The sequence below is a fragment of the Sturnira hondurensis genome, unplaced genomic scaffold (assembly GCF_014824575.4).
Source record: "Sturnira hondurensis isolate 20B ecotype Veracruz unplaced genomic scaffold, ASM1482457v3 Scaffold0010128, whole genome shotgun sequence".
In the NCBI taxonomy this organism is placed as follows: Eukaryota; Metazoa; Chordata; class Mammalia; order Chiroptera; family Phyllostomidae; genus Sturnira; species Sturnira hondurensis.
In genome coordinates this window covers 11,361,688-11,379,295 of record NW_028082759.1, presented here as the reverse complement: position 1 = coordinate 11,379,295, position 17,608 = coordinate 11,361,688, and the positions used below count along the sequence as shown (strand labels likewise).

Sequence of the window (17,608 nt, the reverse complement as noted above, 5' to 3'; positions counted from 1 at the left end):
TTCACTGCACTAGTCAGTGGGGGGCACTGAACGAGCATGTGTACTGTGTGGCTGTAAGATTCAAAATGACTGAGACAGCAGAGCAACAAATCTGCATCAAGTTTTGTGTTAAGCTTGAACATTGCTCCACAGAAACTATTCGGATGATGTGGAGGGTTAAAGCTACAGGCAACTGCTGACTGGCGGCTTCATCACAACAACAGGCCCGCTCATACATGACAACTCTTGAAGAGCTTTTTGTCAAAGCATCAAATACCCAGGTGACTCAGCCCCACTACAGCCCAGACTGGGCACCCTGAGACTTCTGCCTTTTCCCAAAACTAAAATCACCTTTGAAGGGGAGAGATCTCAAACTATCCATGAGATTCAGGAAAGTATGATGGGGCAGCTGATGGTGAATGGGAAATCTGTGTGAGGTTCCAAGGTGCCTACTCTGCAGGGAACTGAGGCATCTTTGTCCTGTGCACAATGTGTCTTGTATCTTCTTCCATAATGTCTCTATTTTTCATATTACATGGCTGGAAACTTCTGGAGAGACCTCTCTATCTACATACATACACCATATATGATCATCTACTGTGCTTGGGAAGGGACGAATATTTCCTCTCTACTCTGACATCAAACCCAAAGTACCATTACTTCACACTAAACAAGTAAAGAACAGAATAGCAAAAAGGTATCTTTCTTGCAAGAGAAGATTAGCTTTTATGAAACTAGCTATGCAACAAAAGCAACTGAAAATGTTTAATTAAATTTACGTTTCAATCTTTTTTTTAAGAGAGGGGAAGCGGGGAGAAAGAAAGGGAAAGAAACATCACTGTATGGTTGCATCTAGAGCGCCCCTACTGGGGACCTGGCCTGCAACCCAGGCATGTGCCCTCACTATCAAACCAATGACCACCCTTTCGGTTCACAGGCCAGCGCTCAATCCAGTAAGCCACACCAGCCAGAGCTATGTTTCATCTTTTAAAAGACATTGTAGAGTTTCCAAGGCAGCCAAGATTTAAGGAGCCAAGATCTTAGAGAAGGAAATATGCCCAACTTTTCCTACTGAAGCATTTGTTACTCACAGGTGGGAAGAGAGAAGCTAAGCAGAACTGTGTTCAGTCTTACAGAGCCAGGGACAAAACAATTGAATTTAATAACCTGCCAAGGTATACGGGTCCAAGTAGATTACCCAGGCTTAGAGAAGCAACCCAGACACACCTTATGAAAGAACAAATAGACCAGGCCTCAAATATACTACTAAAACAAACCCTCAAACAACATTATGGTGATTTATACTCGGTTTAACTAGCTAAATAAAAACACCTAAAAAAAAAAGTCAGACTTTCACAAGGTCAGGAGAAAAGAACCCAGAAATCAATGCACAAGGGACACAGTAAATGCCCAGATTTTCACTAGACCTCATAGGGGTTGCATGCTAGGACTAAGCAAAAGGAAAGTCGGACACACTCACAAAGGTTTTTAAAGCTGCAGTTTGGACTCAATCAGCTCGGTCCTCAATTAACATAATCAGCACCTAGTCTGACTACTAATCAAAAATCAACAGGAAATCCTCCCAAAAGAAAGAGATCATCATCCAGAGACTTACATTTACCCTTGTAATTTTAAAAACACTTTCCAACATCCAATCGCAAATTAAGATATAACAGCAAATGAATAAAAACCAAACAGAAGCCAACTCACAGAAAATCAAGACAGTAAAGTTTCATATATGAACACTGTAATTAATGTAGTTATAATCAAAAACAGATTCCATAAAAAAGAATTCCAGTAAAGATTTGAAACTATACTGAACAAAACAAACATGAAATTAGTAATAGATTTACAAGCTTATGAAATTCAACTGAAGAACCACCTAACTGAAAGAGGGGTCAGTGACAACTATACAGAAGTACAGTAAAAAAAATGACGAAAATCTGACAAAACACTTAATAGACATAAGACATGGTAAAAAACTCTAACATATGTATGTGGTGTAAACAGAGTAAACAATTTAGAGATAATTAGAAAAGAGCAATATTTGGACACAACTGAGAAAAAGTTCTCTTCAAAAGACACACAGTTCAAAACACTGGTAATCAGGGTGCTCATAGAAATGGCTGAGTATGGTCCCAAAAGAGAGGAAAAAGTGAAAGTTATGCAAAGTGAAATAAAAGAAAATGTACAGGGAACAGTGATAGGAAGGAAACCTGGACTCAAATCAATGATTTGGAACAGAAGGAAGAAAATAACATTCAACCACAACAGAATGAAGAAACAAGAATTCAAAAAGATGAGGAGAGGCACAGGAACCTCTGGGACAACTTTAAACATTCCAATGCCCAAATCATAGGAGTATAAGAAGGAGAAGAGGAAGAGCAAGAAATTGAAAACTTATTTGAAAAAATAATGAAGGAGAACTTCCCTAATCTGGCAAAGGAAATAAATAGACTTCTAGGAAGTGCAGAAAGCTCAGAGAGTCCCAAAGAAGGTGGACCCAAGGAGGAACACACCAAGGCACATCATAATTGCATTACCCAAGATTAAACAGAAGGAGATAATTTCAAAAGCAGCAAGAGGAAAGGAGAGAATTACCTACAAAGGAGTTCCCATAACACTGTCAGCTGATTTCTCAAAAGAAAACTTAGAGGCAAGAAGGGGTTAGAAAGAAGTATTCAAAGTCATGAAAGGCAAGGACCTACATCCAAGATTACTCTACCTAGCAAAGCTATCATTTAGAATGGAAAGAAAGATAAAGTGCTTTCCAGATAAGGTCAAGTTAAACAAGTTCATCATCACCAAGCCCTTATTTTATGAAATGTTAAAGGGACTTATCTAAGAAAAAGATGATAAAAAACATGAAGAGTACAAGGACAACAAACTACAACTATCAACAAGTGAACCTAAAAAAAAAAACTAAATGAGCAAACAAGTAGAACAGGAACAGAATCATAGAAATGGAGATCACACAGAGAGTTATCAGCAGGAATGGGGGAAAAGGTACAGGGAATAACACGTATAATTGGTAGGTACAAAATAGACGGGGGAGGGGGGGAGGGCGGTTAAGAATAGTACAGGAAATGGAGAAGCCAAAAATCTTATATGCATAACCCATGGACGGGTGGGAGGGGGTATGCAAGGCAGAGAGGAACAAAGGGGAGACAAAAAATGGGACAACTGTAATAGCATAATTAGTAATTTTTTAAAGCAGCCTCCCTTTGTCTCAATAGAGCTGCCACACTGGAGCCCAGCAGAACTGTGTTGCCAGAGCACAGCTGTGACAGGGGAGTCACCTGGCCCAGGCTGCTCCACAGTCACGCGGTACAATAATTGAGCTCTATCAGTCATGAGCTCTCTCACGGCCATTCTGTTCCACAACTGCGCTGAAACCACAAGCAAGCTATTCCACAGCTGAGCTGCTTCACAACTGAGCTGTTCGCACTGAATAAAGTCTCTCCCCTTGACTGCACCCCAAATTGGGAACTCCTGTTGGCACTGAATTGGTGGTGACAACCTTTGGTTGACATTACGCCTGACAAAGGGATGATTCACAAGGGTGGGACAAAGCAGGCCATGGAAGATTTCATCACACTACTCATAATGACACACAATTTAAACTTATGAATTGTATGTGTCTGGAATTTTCCAGTTACTTTTGGACCATGGTTGACCATGGGTAACTGAAATGATGGGAAGCAAAACCATGGACAGAGAGGGACTACTGCACTGTTATTAACACAAACAAAACTGGCTCCCAGAAGCAAAGTTAGAAATAGATAAGCACTTCAAGTGAAATGGATGAACCAGAGATACAGATATTCAGAATTCTGACATTTTTACATTTGCATGTTCGTAAGAATATGGCTTCTGACCAGGTATTAAAAATAGAAAGCTACAGAATATATTTTTAACAATGTGACACAAACTCGATCTCATTGACATATATACATGTATAATACCACACCCACTAAATGAAAAGTAAAATTCCTTTCAGGTAAACATAGAATGTATAGAAGAACAGGCAAAATGTGGGGTCACTAAGAAATCTGTAATGAATTTCAAAGGAAATCATACAAAATAGGTTCTGTGACACCGCAGAAGTAACCTAGAAGAAAATAAGAAAACAGAGCACTGTGCAAAGGGATTCTGAGATGGCCCCTACTTTCCAAATGCCTCCTGTCTACCAGACAATGCAATGTCTCACCTATGATTTTGGGTTACATCATCAGGGTATTTTTCAAAGGCTATTAAACAGTACACATGCAGGCATCACAGATAAAAACAATCCCTAGTGCAATTTTAAAAATGGTAATGAATAACTTCCTATGAGTCGACAGATAGAGAAGGCGAGGGTTTTCACAAGTGCAGATGTGAAATACTGGTGTGTGCTTCTTAGTTTCTCTCTGGAGACCAAAAACCACATCGTGAATTTAACATCAATATACTGCCTCACAGTACTCGAACATTAATTGAATTGATTAGTCAATGGCACACCATTTTCCCAGTCCCCAAACAACCAACCTCAACGTTATTCTAGTCTCCTCCCTCTTCTCTACCAGCTTCCTCCAGGCTCCTAATCAATCAGCAAATATTGTATTTCCTCTGTGACATTTCCAGACTGAATTCATGCCCTCTATTGCACAGGCAATGTCCTAAAAATCAAACCTTAATCATTTCATCCACATTATAACTTAAAAAGTCTTTTGAATAGTTTAACATCTTTCTCCACAATTCCCTCTGTCTTTTGGACATTTGTCAAATACCTGTTAAACAGCTACTATGTTACTATAAAGACAAGACTAAACACTAGAGATGAGCTTTCCTTACAGTGTAGTTGGGGAGTAAGAGATTACTATGAGGTCCTGTCCAGCTTTAAACATTAACACAAATGCTATGGTGGACACACTACAAGGTGACATCCAATAAGGCAAGATCTTGGATATTCTACCCCACTGAGTTTGACCAGGGCAGAATCTGGGACTTGCTTCCAGGAATAGAACATACAAAGTCTGCCCAGAAGGTATCCAGCCACGCAATATGAAAAACAAAGGTATTACTGAAGATACAAGAGACATCGCACACAGGACAATGACACCTCAGTCCCTTTCAATGTGGACACCTTGGACCTCATGCAGTTTTCCCGATCACCATCAGCTGCCCTGTACTATCGTCGATGAGACTGGGTGCCCTGAATCTCACTGACAGCCTGAAATCTCTTCCCTTTCAAAGGTGATTCTACTTTTGGGAAAAGCCAGAAGTCGCAGGACAGCCAATCTGAGCTGTAGTGGGGCTGAGTCACCTAGATGACTTGATGTTTTGCCAAAAAACTGCAACAGACATGATGCATGAGTGGACATTGTCATGATGAAGCTACCAGTCACCAGGTGCCCATAGCTGTGGCCTTCTGAATCATCTGAATAGTTTCTGTATAGGAATATTCAAGCTTAACACACAACTTCATGCAGATTTGTTGCTCTACTCGCTCAGTCATTTTTAATACAATGGCCACACAGTACACATGCTCCCTCAAGAGTAACTACCTCCCCCACTGACTAATACAGTAAAGATGTCACTGTTCACACATGTGCATTCCAGTCCACTTCCCTTGGCTGCTAGGTTACATTGCCGTTGTACAAACCATTCTCATTATATTACCAACGGTTGGACTTTTTCCGGACAGACCTGGTATAGCAAAGGCAAAGAGACAGTCATTCCTTAATTAGGTTACTTTGGCACAGCAAAGATGACACATTATAAGGCTCTGCCTTAGCAGACCGAAGAGATTCTTCTGCCAGCCTTGAAAAAGTAAGCTGCCACGTTGTGAGACAGCCACATGACAAGGAGCTAAGGACAGCCTCTAGGAGCTGAGATCAAACCCTGGTGACAGCCAACAAGAAAATGGGAACCTCAGCCCTGCAAGTGAAAGGAACTGAATTCTGCCAACAACCACGTGAAATGAGAAGAGGACTCCAAGCTCAGGAAAGAAACACAGTTTGGCCAAGGCCTTCATTGCAGACTTGTGAAAGTCTAAGTAGAGGATCCAGCTGAACTATGCCAGACACCTGACACACAGGCACTGCAAGACAGTAAATGTGTGCTTTTTTAAGCTTCCACGTTTGTGGTAACACGTTATGCACCATTAGATGTGTAATACAAGTTTAACTACAACATAAAAATACATGTGCCATCCATACTTCTCTAGAAACAAAGATCACCATGAGCTAGCTCCTCAATGAAAAAAAATAGAAGAGGGAAGGTCACTGCAGACAATACTTTGAACAAAGTTATGAAGGGAAAAAATGTGTTGTATTTTGAACAGAGCCAAGCACCCTGTCCTACCATTTAATTTTCAAGACATACATTTACTATAAAGATCAATCAATCAACAGACAAATAATACTGTCTTGATGTTTTATTCTTTTCTCTAGTGCTTCAGTATAAAAGGAACATACTGTAAAAAAAATCATGCAGTATTTTAATAATAAAGCAATAACCGAAAGCTACCAACCCCCATTTTATTTTTCAAAATAAGCCACCACCACTAACACTTTATGTTCCTATCTCTACATTTTTCTAAACTTACAGCAACATATATGGTATCTGTGTACATATGTACATACACACAATTATGTATATGTGTACTTATGTATGTGTACGTAAAATACTTTTAACACGCGTATTAATGCATTGGTATAGTATGAATGAGTCACAGCGGACAAAGCTGTTCATTTTACTTACTGCCATACCATTATCACACAGAGGCTTTCTGTGGCGGGAATGTACCATAATTTATTAAACTGGTCCCTCATTCAGAGATCATTCATTTTTCCTTCTCGACCTGACTAATAAAATCATTGCTATTATCCAGTTACGGAAGCTACAAATGAGTCATATTTGATCTAACTTCTTCAACATCTAATAGACTGAGTGCTGTCCACTCCACCTCTGTAATAGTCTAAAAGCTGTTTGTATAGTTTCCAGCTCCCCGTACGCACTCAGCATCATGGCTTCAATGACTACAACAGCCTCCAATCAAACTTCTTTCTAATAGTCATATCAGTCTAGCCAGTGCTCCACAGGGTCATTTTTCCAAAATGAAAATCTTAGACTGCAGACTTTCAAACAAGTTAACTACATCCCCATGATCTACAGAAGAGAGAGTGAACAATGCGGGCACCTTAGAAACCAGGCTCCTTCTTGCTACTCTTTTATACTCTAAGACTGTTTTCCAAAACATTACACTCTACTCTTGCACCTCTTTGCATCTGTTTCTACTAGTCTCTTAGCCAGAAATGACCTCATTTCTAATTCCATCTCGCCTATCTTATTTATCCTTCAAAGCAAAACTCAAAAGTCAACTAAATAAAATCTGTTCTGATCCTACATCTGTTTCCCTCCACAGAACTAATCTCCTACCAAGGTGCATGTGCCTTTTTTGTGGTACTTGCTACATTGTATCATTCTGTATGACACCATGTCAATTGTGTGTTTACAAATCTGTCTTCCATTTCAGATTGCATCAACCTTGTGTAATTTATCCTCATATCCCCAGACCACAGAACAGTGCCTGATCACTGCTGGAGGCCCCAGCAGTGCTTTTAAGGAAAATAAATTTTAACATGAGCCCATGCCAAGCAATTCTAGACTCCTATATGTGAGGAATACCAAGATGCATAAAACTATCCACAGGGAGTTTACAATCTAATATAAGAGGCTAAGACTACATGCAAACAGCGGGTAATTGTGATAACAACCATACAGTTCCTTCTCTTAGCTTCTTCAACAGGAAATAAAATTTGCCTGGATTTCCTCCTACACAGGGGCTGCTTCTCCACAGTCTCCTTTCCTACTGCCTCCTGTTCTGCATTCCTTACCTTTAAATGTTGTCATCCCAGAGCCAATTCTGTGTCCCTTCCTTTATCTGGATTGTAGAATCGATCCTATGACCTGCAACTCTCACCCATGATTGCTGATTCCTGTTACTCTGACCCTACTCTTGGTTCTCTGCATTTTCAACTCACACAGCCAACTGTCCAACCAAAATTTTCACTTGGATACCCAATGGGCATTTGACGTTTAATATTTCCCAAGAGAACTCTTGATTCTACCTACTTACTATCAGTATAACCTCTTCCCCTACCCCTAACTCATTTTTATCACGTCTACAAATGCAATTAAGTCCACTTAAATTAACTCCACAATTAACCTTTGATTTATCTTTCCCTTACTCCCAAATTCAATTCAAGAAGGCAAGTTCTGCTGCTTTAACTCTTCAACGTGTCATACACCTGTCTACAGATCTCCATCACTACAGCTATGAGATGAGCCTAATTCACCTTCATGTCCCGCCTAAAATATTTCAGTAGTATCTACATCGATTTATCTGCATCCATTCTTCCCCATACATGAATTCTACTACTATTCATTCTTTTACAAATCTAAATCATAGCCCTGGCTGGTGTAGTTCAGTGGACTGAGCATGGGCCTGTGAATCAGAGGATCGCGGTTTGATTTCCAGTCAGGGCATGTCTGAGTTGCAGGCAAGTTCCCAGTGGGGGATGCATGAGAGGCAACCACACATTGATCTTCTCTCCTTCTCTCCCTCCCTTCCCCTCTAGAGATAAATAAGATCTTAAAAACAAACAAACAAACAAAAAACTCTAAATCATAGGGTTGGGAATACTGGAAATCCACATGGGAAAGAATGAAGTTGGATCCTTACCTTACGCCGTGTAGAAAAATTAAGTCAAATGAATTAAAGATGTAAATGCAATGCCTATAACTATAAAACTCTCAGAAGAAAACACAAAAGTTACTTCGTAACTTTTATTTGGCAAGACACCAAGAGCACAGTCAGCAAATGAAAGAACACAGATAAACTGGACTACCAGTATATCAAAATTTAAAACTGTGCATCAAAGGATATAATCAACAAAGTAAAAATGCATGCCATGAAATGGGAGAAAATATTTGCAAATAACTGACGAGGGGTTAATATCCAGAATATACAAAGATCTACTACAACTCAACATCAAAAAAATAAACAACCTGATTTAAAACTGAGCAAAGTACTGAACAGATATTTCCCCAAAGGAGATATACAAATGGTTAATAAGCAATAGAAAAGATGCTCGAGGTCATTAATCATGGAAATGCACATCAAACCCACCTCACACCCATCACAATGGCTACTATAAAAAAATAAACTAAAATTACTGTTGGCAGGAATATGGAGAAACTGAAACCCTTAGGCACTACTGGTGGAAGTGTAGAATTGTGCAGCTGATAAGCAAAACCGTACAGGGGTTCCTCAAAAAATTATTTATGTGGATCACATACAGATCATAGGATTGAGGAACTGCACTCTGAGTGTATTTCCAAAAGAACAGAAAGTGGGGACAAGTAGCACAGTAAGTTAACAACAACCGAAAGGTGAACGCCACCCCGTGTCCACTGATGGATAAATGGATAAATAAAATGTGATACACACACACAATGGAATACTATCCAGCCTTTAAAGGACAGAAATTCTGACGTATGCGACAATATGAATGAAAATTGAAGACACGATGCCGAGTGAAAAAAGCCAGCCAGACACCAAAGGACAAATACTGCACGATCCCACTCACGTGAACTACCTGGAGCAGTCAAATTCATAGAGACGGGATGTATAATGATAATTGCCAGGGCTGGGGTGGGGGAGGGGGTAAGGAATGGGCAATTATTTAATATGTATTAAGTTTCAGTTTTCCAAGATGAAATGAGTCCCAGAGATGGATGGTGATGAAGAACACAAAACAACGTGAATGCACTTAATGCCACTTGGCCATACGCATTCAAATAGTTCAGGTTGCGGATTTCACCACAGTTTAAAATAATTAAAATTTTGAAAATAAACTTAGTTAAATGCCACAAATACAAACAAGACAAAAAACTGTATGTCACACCATCCCACTCCTGTGCTTAAAACCGAAATGTATCCTTACTGAACGAGATTAAATCCAAATCTCTCACCACAGCTTGCAGAGACCAGTGTGATCTGAAACCCGAATCCCTTTGACATTTCCCAACCTCACTCTCTCCAGCACTCATTTTGCTCCAGACACTCTGGCCTTTTATTGGGTTCAATAACATACCAGAATTATTGTCTCCTCGAGGCCTTTGTTCTTTCTATCTCCTCGCCTTAAAACGTTGTGAGCTACCCCAAACTGGCTACAACTTCTCTTCATTCAAAGCAATTCAACTTCACAACACTTCTCTGAACACTCTACAATGGACTCCCTACAAGCTTCCCCCTCTTCACTCTCATCGAATCCTGCTGTTTTCTTCTAAACCTGAATCACTGTCTGGATCATCTTATTTGTTCATTAACGTGTTTATCATTTGTCCTCTTCTCCATGACAGTAGCGTCTCCTTCGCAGCCACATCCTCCAGAGCCGCACCTGGGCACACGCAACACTACATGAATGACAGAAAATGAGCACCCAAACCACCCCTGCTGTTCTTCTGTCCTGTCCGTACAGCCAACATTTTAATCTCCTTAAGACCCAATTTAATCTGCTTTCCCATTCTGCAATTTTATACTACAAAGACCTCACTTTATGTCAATCTTTACCAAATGCTTACGGTATATACAGCATGTATTATGTGTTTATTCAGTATCATAAGAATTATATTTGACTGCTAGGCATATTTCTCTATTTTCCCTATCAGGCCACAACTCATTGAGAAAAGCTACATTTTACTTATTTTTCTTTTTTAATCCACTACAGCACCTAAGGACACTGGGTAGGCTCAGTCATTATATGATAAATGGATAGTTTGTGGCAATGCTTGAAAGTAAAAGTCTCAAGTATCTAAATTTACATGATACAAAGCAAAACTCTAGCTTTTAAGCTATATATAACTATACCAGAAATTTAAGTTTGAGATATTTTCACTGCATAATACAAAATATTACTATCTAATCTCATTTAAAAGAATTATCATAACCTTTGATTAGGGCATATATGAAGCTTTTAATATTATACTTCCAAAGAGGAAAGGAAGCATGTATAATTATTTTCTTTACAATTTAAAAACACTTCTACCCTGGCTGGTGTAGCTCAGTGGATTGAGCATGGGCCTGGGAACCACACAATCACGGTTTGATTCCCAGTCAGGGCACATGCCTGGGTTGCAGGCCAGTTCCTAGTGGGGGACTCACGAGAGGCAACCATACATTGATATTTCTCTCTCTCTCCTTCCTTTCCCCTCTAAAAATAAATAAATAAATAAAATCTTAAAATAAAATAAAAAATAAATAAAAATGCTTCTAAATCCAGCATTTCAGAAGGCCCAGGCTACACACTTCCTATTTAGTATTCCTAATCAGTATTTAATAACTACAATTTATCTAACAGTTGTACAAACTATTCTTTCCAACTACAGTTTTAAGTATAATAAGCAGTCTCCATATATTAGGTTTACTCTATACTAAATTATATCTCTAAACGCAGAACACAAAATAATTCACATATTTTAATATTAAGAAGAAAAATTATGGATAATTTATATCTGCAGTGCAAGGAGGAGAAAAAAATGCTTGTGTCAGCCTTCGGAAACAAACAGCCCTATCAAGTGACCAACTGGAAAAGATTCACGCTGGAGGCTCCATAAATAATAGTAATGATGACAACCACCTCCCATAACTACATTACAGCCCATCGTCCACATCTGATTATACTAGTCTAGACCTTGGGTAAGCACACACACGCATCTTCACCAAGAGTTTTCCAATATTACTGCTGTTTCCTGGGCTTTCTGTGACCCCCATTAGCAGCAACTGTCAAATTTTCTCTACTAAACATCTTCACCACTGATGGGAAAGGGAAGTTACCACCTTTCTGCACCCAAACAGCTCAGAATATGAAAGCAACATTCCTGAATTGGCAATCCTTCTAACAATGTAATTTCTTTAGAATTAACTGCACAGAACAGTCACAAGCCAAATCTGAGAGGGGGGAAAATGTTTCTGCAAGTCTTCCTTCAGTAATATGATAACTGCTGAAACCTAACCTCTCACACTGTATCTCCATTTATTAATATTGATTTACTCTTATTTTGCAGAAGATTACCTAACTCTCCATGTAACTGCCTCTTGCTGATGTCTTTCTTGCTCCCTCCCCTAAAATATACATATGCCTTAATTCAGTATCCTAAAAATCCTTCAGTTGGTGTCTTTCTGCTCCTTTCTGATGCAAAGCTCTCTGTGACAACTTAGACTGACAGACACAAAGGCTCTAACACCAAAGAAAGCACAAGCCTGAAGGCTGACAAAGACCAGTAACCAAATAAAGAGTAATTTAAAAGTTTTCAAAAATCTTTAGGAGGCTGCATACAAATTTATGTTTTTCTTTCTACAGAATGTATTGGGGTGACACTGACTCTCAAAATCACACAGGCTGCAGGTGCACAACCTCACAACACACCACCTGTGCACTGCCCCGGGTCTCGGGAGGGCAGATGGCGCACACACATTTAAAACAAATCTGGACCTCTCTCGGTTTAGAACTAGACCAGGCGGTACTGACTCCTTGTGGAAGCTGACGTCCCTTACCAGGGAGACCTCAATGTGTCTGCACATTTCACCACAACTGGAATGGAAACAGCTAACATTCCACAGAGTTATTTCTTCCTGAAAATTAAGCGCTCAGTAATTCTATATAAACTTTAAATTTAACACAAATGTCACACAGCGTGACATCAAACTCTTCTCCTGCACTTACTTTGCACAATAACCCTTAGCTGCGTGTTGTAAAACAACAACTCAGTCGCAGTGAGGCTAGTGCTTGCAAGTTAGTATGTTCTACAGGAAAAAATTCTGAGAGCTGTGAAAGAATTTATTCTCGGGAATGTGTGTATATAAAGAGGGAGATGGGATAGTTTTACCCAAAAAATAAAGAAATGGAGGGAAATGGCTCTGCTTGCCCCCAAACTGGATCCAGCTTAGGACTGCTCTGTCACACGTCTACTACCACCTCTAGTTTCCTGTAACTGCCTTTCTCTCCACTACTGGTAGCATTTGCTCAGCATTTCAGAGGAACTCATCCTTTTAGACCCCCACCGTGACCACCTTATTTAAATTACAACATCCACTGCCTGGCATTGTATCTCCTGAGATTTCTCTTCCTGTTTTTCTCATAGCATTTATCACCTTCTAACATAATATAAACTTTTACTTCTTTGCTGTCTATGACAATTCAAATACCCTGTGTGACAGTGAGAACTATCCTGTCCTTTTGTGAATCCCCAAAGCCCAAAACCCAGCTGGTGTTCATAAATGTTTCCTGAATGAACAGAGACTCGGCTTTCCTTTTGTTTTCAGCTAACTGTTCTCGAAGTTCAGCTTTCTTTCCTCTTTCTCCAATCCCTGATTTGACTCTGTTTTTTCAGTAATCATTTTCATTCCACATAGTAAAGTATTTCACTTATATATAAGCTGTTGTCATTTTCAAAAATGTGTGAGGCTATCAAAGTTCTACACACACACACACACACACACACACACACACACACACACACACGAGAGCATATTCTACAGGCAGGCTGAAACCACACTACCTTTTCCCAAAAGTTACTTCGGCTTTGCTAAGAAAGGTTACACAAGAAATCCTGCACTTAAAGCACTGAAACCTACAATTTTTAAGGAGTAGAAGCACAATTTAAGGGCAGCACCGTTGTTTTACGTCAGAACAAGACATTGAGGAGTCACTATAGAAAACTGAGCTCAAGCTAGAAAATTAAAAGTGAAAAGATTGAGTTAAAACCAAACACAAAGAAAATAAAAAAATGTTTATCATAACTAAGGGGATAAAATGCTAGTCCTCTTGAATACTAAACATTAATTAAATAGTCTAATCTTCAAGAAGAAAGAATAGCACGTATCTCTAAGTAACCCACATAAACTTCAATATCAACCCAATCGAAGGTTAAGAATAAAGAGAGATGAAAGTCAACTCTTAAATCTTTGAAACAATGACTTCCTACCCCACCCCCAAAATTACATCGTATCCAAACGACCATTTATCAGATTTAATTAACATTTTCCTGTACATTACCTTACTATAAAAATAACTTTAAAAAATTAACCAGAAAGCACATGATTCTTTAAGAAACACTCTCCAGTGCCCAAGAGACATACTCTAGTTTAATTCAGATTTCATCTTCGGTTCATTCATATACAACTATATCCTAGCCATGCTGTTTACATGCTACAAATACCTTTGTCTTTTACCAAAATATAACCCAGATAACGGCCAAGAGGGTCAGAATAAATGCCCTGTTTCTCTCCCTCTCCTCCTTCACTTTCCCTTCCATTCCTTTGTCTACTCGCTTACTCCAGACAGTTATTAGCGATCTATGATATTCAGAGTGAAGGAAAATGCTAGAGCTACTAAATGAATGCTCAGAAAGCAGTAGTGCAACCTAAGAGGTTGAATATTGAGGAGACAGATAAGTGTATTAGTACTAGAAACATTATGTCTTTTATGAGGGCTATTTACATATTTGGATACAAGTCTGAATTATTGTGGTAATGAGCAGATACCAACGATCCCTGACGGGTAATTAATTAAAGCAATGGAACCTATAATATGTAGGATAACCTGTCCTTTCTACAGCTTTCAAGGGTCAGGGGAAGAGTCAAAATAGCAGATTTAAGAGTAAAATCCTAGAAAGCTATGGATGTTCTCAAAATCCATTTTTAGTAAACCAAACCCAACACTACAATTATAGGTTATTTTATAATTACTTATGTAATTAACAAAGTGCAAAATTCAAGATAAAAATTTGTATCTGAAAATTTTTAACAAATAGATACCTTTAAACTAAGTTTCCCATTCTACTACTTGTGAATTTTAACGTCAAAAATGTAAAACTGTGGTTAGTCAATAAAATATAACTGAGAAGAAACATTAAGGAATGATGTAAAAAGAAAGATGGGCAATTCTATAGAATTCCTTGACATTTTAAGCTATAAAAATTTGATTTACAGAGAACTGGCACTGATTTTTCAGAATATAAGAACAAAAATAGGACTACTTAAACATATAAAATTTACAGGATGATTAGTGTTTATCCAATGCACTATTCTTTATAACACAGAAGTCAAACAGGTAAAGTTGCAAGATTTTGTAACGCTCATAGAGGAACCTGCCTTGCCCACAGCTGTCTACACCAACACTGGGAGTTTTAAATACTTTAAAAAACATCTGTTGGGCCCTGGCTGGTGTAGCTCAGTGGATTGAGCACAGGCTGGGAACCAAAACATCGCTAGTTCAATTCCTAGTCAGGGCACACGCCTGGGTTGCAGGCCAGGTCCCTAGTATGGGGCATGTGAAGAAAAACCACACATTGATATTTCTCTCCCTCCCTCTCTTCCTCCCCTTCCCCTCTCTAAAGATAAATAAATAAATAAAATCTTTTTTAAAAACCCACATTTGTTGAGTAGAGGGCAGGCAGGATGGCAAAGAGAAAGGCAGCTACCTAGCAGCTGGATATTTTTCTAGTAGCAAAATTAACACTGATATTAAGATACTAAAGCTCAGGAAGCTACTAAGAATAATAGAAATAACAAGGAAAAATATAAAATCTAAACCTTCATCGAAGGGAGAAAGGACTTTTAAGATTCACTGACAATTTAAAAATGTAAGCAACAGTTCTGCTGGAATTCATTTAAATAATCCATTTTCCAATTAAACACATTTTAAGTGAAGGGAAAAGTAATTAATATAAAATAAATCAAGTATACAAATAAATCAACTGAAGCCCAATATACATAATAATGTGACTTACCACACTTGATTTTAAGTGTAACACTGAGCCTTCAGATTTCACTTAAGAAAGTTAAAACAAGGGTTAATGACTGACTTTCCTACTTCCATTTAATGTGGTGCCACAGCATCACAGAATAGTCTAAAAGAAAGTTCTGATATTCTTTAAATAATATAAAATTGTTTAAAGAAAGTTGTGCCTTTCAGGAAAAACAAAACTCTTCCAGAACAATTACTTGCACATTTATTTTTCTTAATTTTTATTCACTGATTTTATAGAGAGGAGGGCAGAGAGGGGGAGAGAGGGAGGGAGGGGCAAGGAGGAATTGCAGAGGTGGAGAAAGAAACATGCATTTGTTGTTCCACCAATTTATGCATTCATTGGTCAATTCTGGTATGTGCCCTAACTAAGGATCGAACTTACAACCTAGGACTATCAGAACAATCCTCTAACCAACTGAGCTATCCAGCCAGGACAATTATTTGTGTATTTAAAACAAAGTAGAGATGATAGTGAGGATAATGATTTGATATACCATGAAACAAAATTATGAATCAGGAATACAATGTTCTCGCTCAAAAATGTGGAAATACGATTTTGTAACTGAAATCTTTTATTATATGCATATGTACCTACTTCTGTCTTGGTAAAAACTGTCAAAGAAATATTACATGATTATGTCACTGGTAGTGATTATTTTATTTCTATATATAATATTGACATAAAAATATCAAACATTAGACTCAAAAATATCAAAACAATGTATTTACAAAGAAAGTATCTTATCAATTAAACAGGTGAGAGTTAAGAGAGGTATTTCTACTAAACAACAGTTATTTATGTCTGACCTAAGTAATTGATTTGCTAATGATACCCACCAAGTCCGTTAAACCTTATGCTGTAGTTTCAGACTATAAAGGCCTTCATGTTATTTACACTAATAAAACATTAATCAAGGACCAAATTTATAGCAGCTACTCTATAAATGAGGTCAAGGCAGGTCAGACTTACATAATAAAGGAAAAAAAGGCTGGTCTCTCCAGTGAAAAGAAAAACCTTATTACTTATTCTCTTAGCCCCTGGCATGAAGTCTAGTAGCTGAACACTGGACACTACTTCACTAATACACCCGTCACTATGTAAACTCACTTAACCCCACTGTACTGGATTATTTATAAAAGGCGAGCCCAATCCCTTGATTTAAAAAGAAAAACCCTAAATTGTTCCTTTAAAATATATTCTAACATCTAAAGAGATGATAAAAATTTCAGATACTACATCCACTATTTCATTAATGGATGTGAGCTTTCTTTCCACCACTGCTTATTGCTTACATTTACTTAAAAGACAAGGCTTAATACTCTCTATAGGCGAAGGACTAAAACGACAGTTTCTAACCACAGGAGGATAACAAATCATACAAACTAAGAGAATATTAAGCAAGAACACAGAAAAAGGGTTTTAGAAAACCCATGATCACAGATGATATAAAAACAGATTATTAAAATAACTATTTCCCCAATAAGAAATAATAAGAACCAGCTATTCTGGGTAAGGATATTTGAGAATATCTTAAAGGAATTCGTTTCTTTACAAAATATCGAAATGTTTTATTATAAATGTTTTATATATATCATATATATAATTTTCCTTTCTCTTGGTAAAAATCCTCAAAGGAATATCATAGCTATTGTCAAGATTTTCTGTATAAATTTATGTTTAAGAAGGAATGTTGTTTACATAAAAATAACAATAACAAATCAAAACTATACATACAATGTACTTGCAGAGACACTATCATCAATTAAAC

At 38.0% G+C, this 17,608-nt stretch overlaps 1 protein-coding gene across 1 annotated transcript in view; it reads right to left on the bottom strand.

The window, feature by feature from the left end:
• Window positions 1–17,608, bottom strand: part of LRBA (LPS responsive beige-like anchor protein) — a 522,692-nt gene that overhangs the window by 329,249 nt on the left and 175,835 nt on the right. The gene's annotated exons all lie outside the window — the stretch shown is intronic.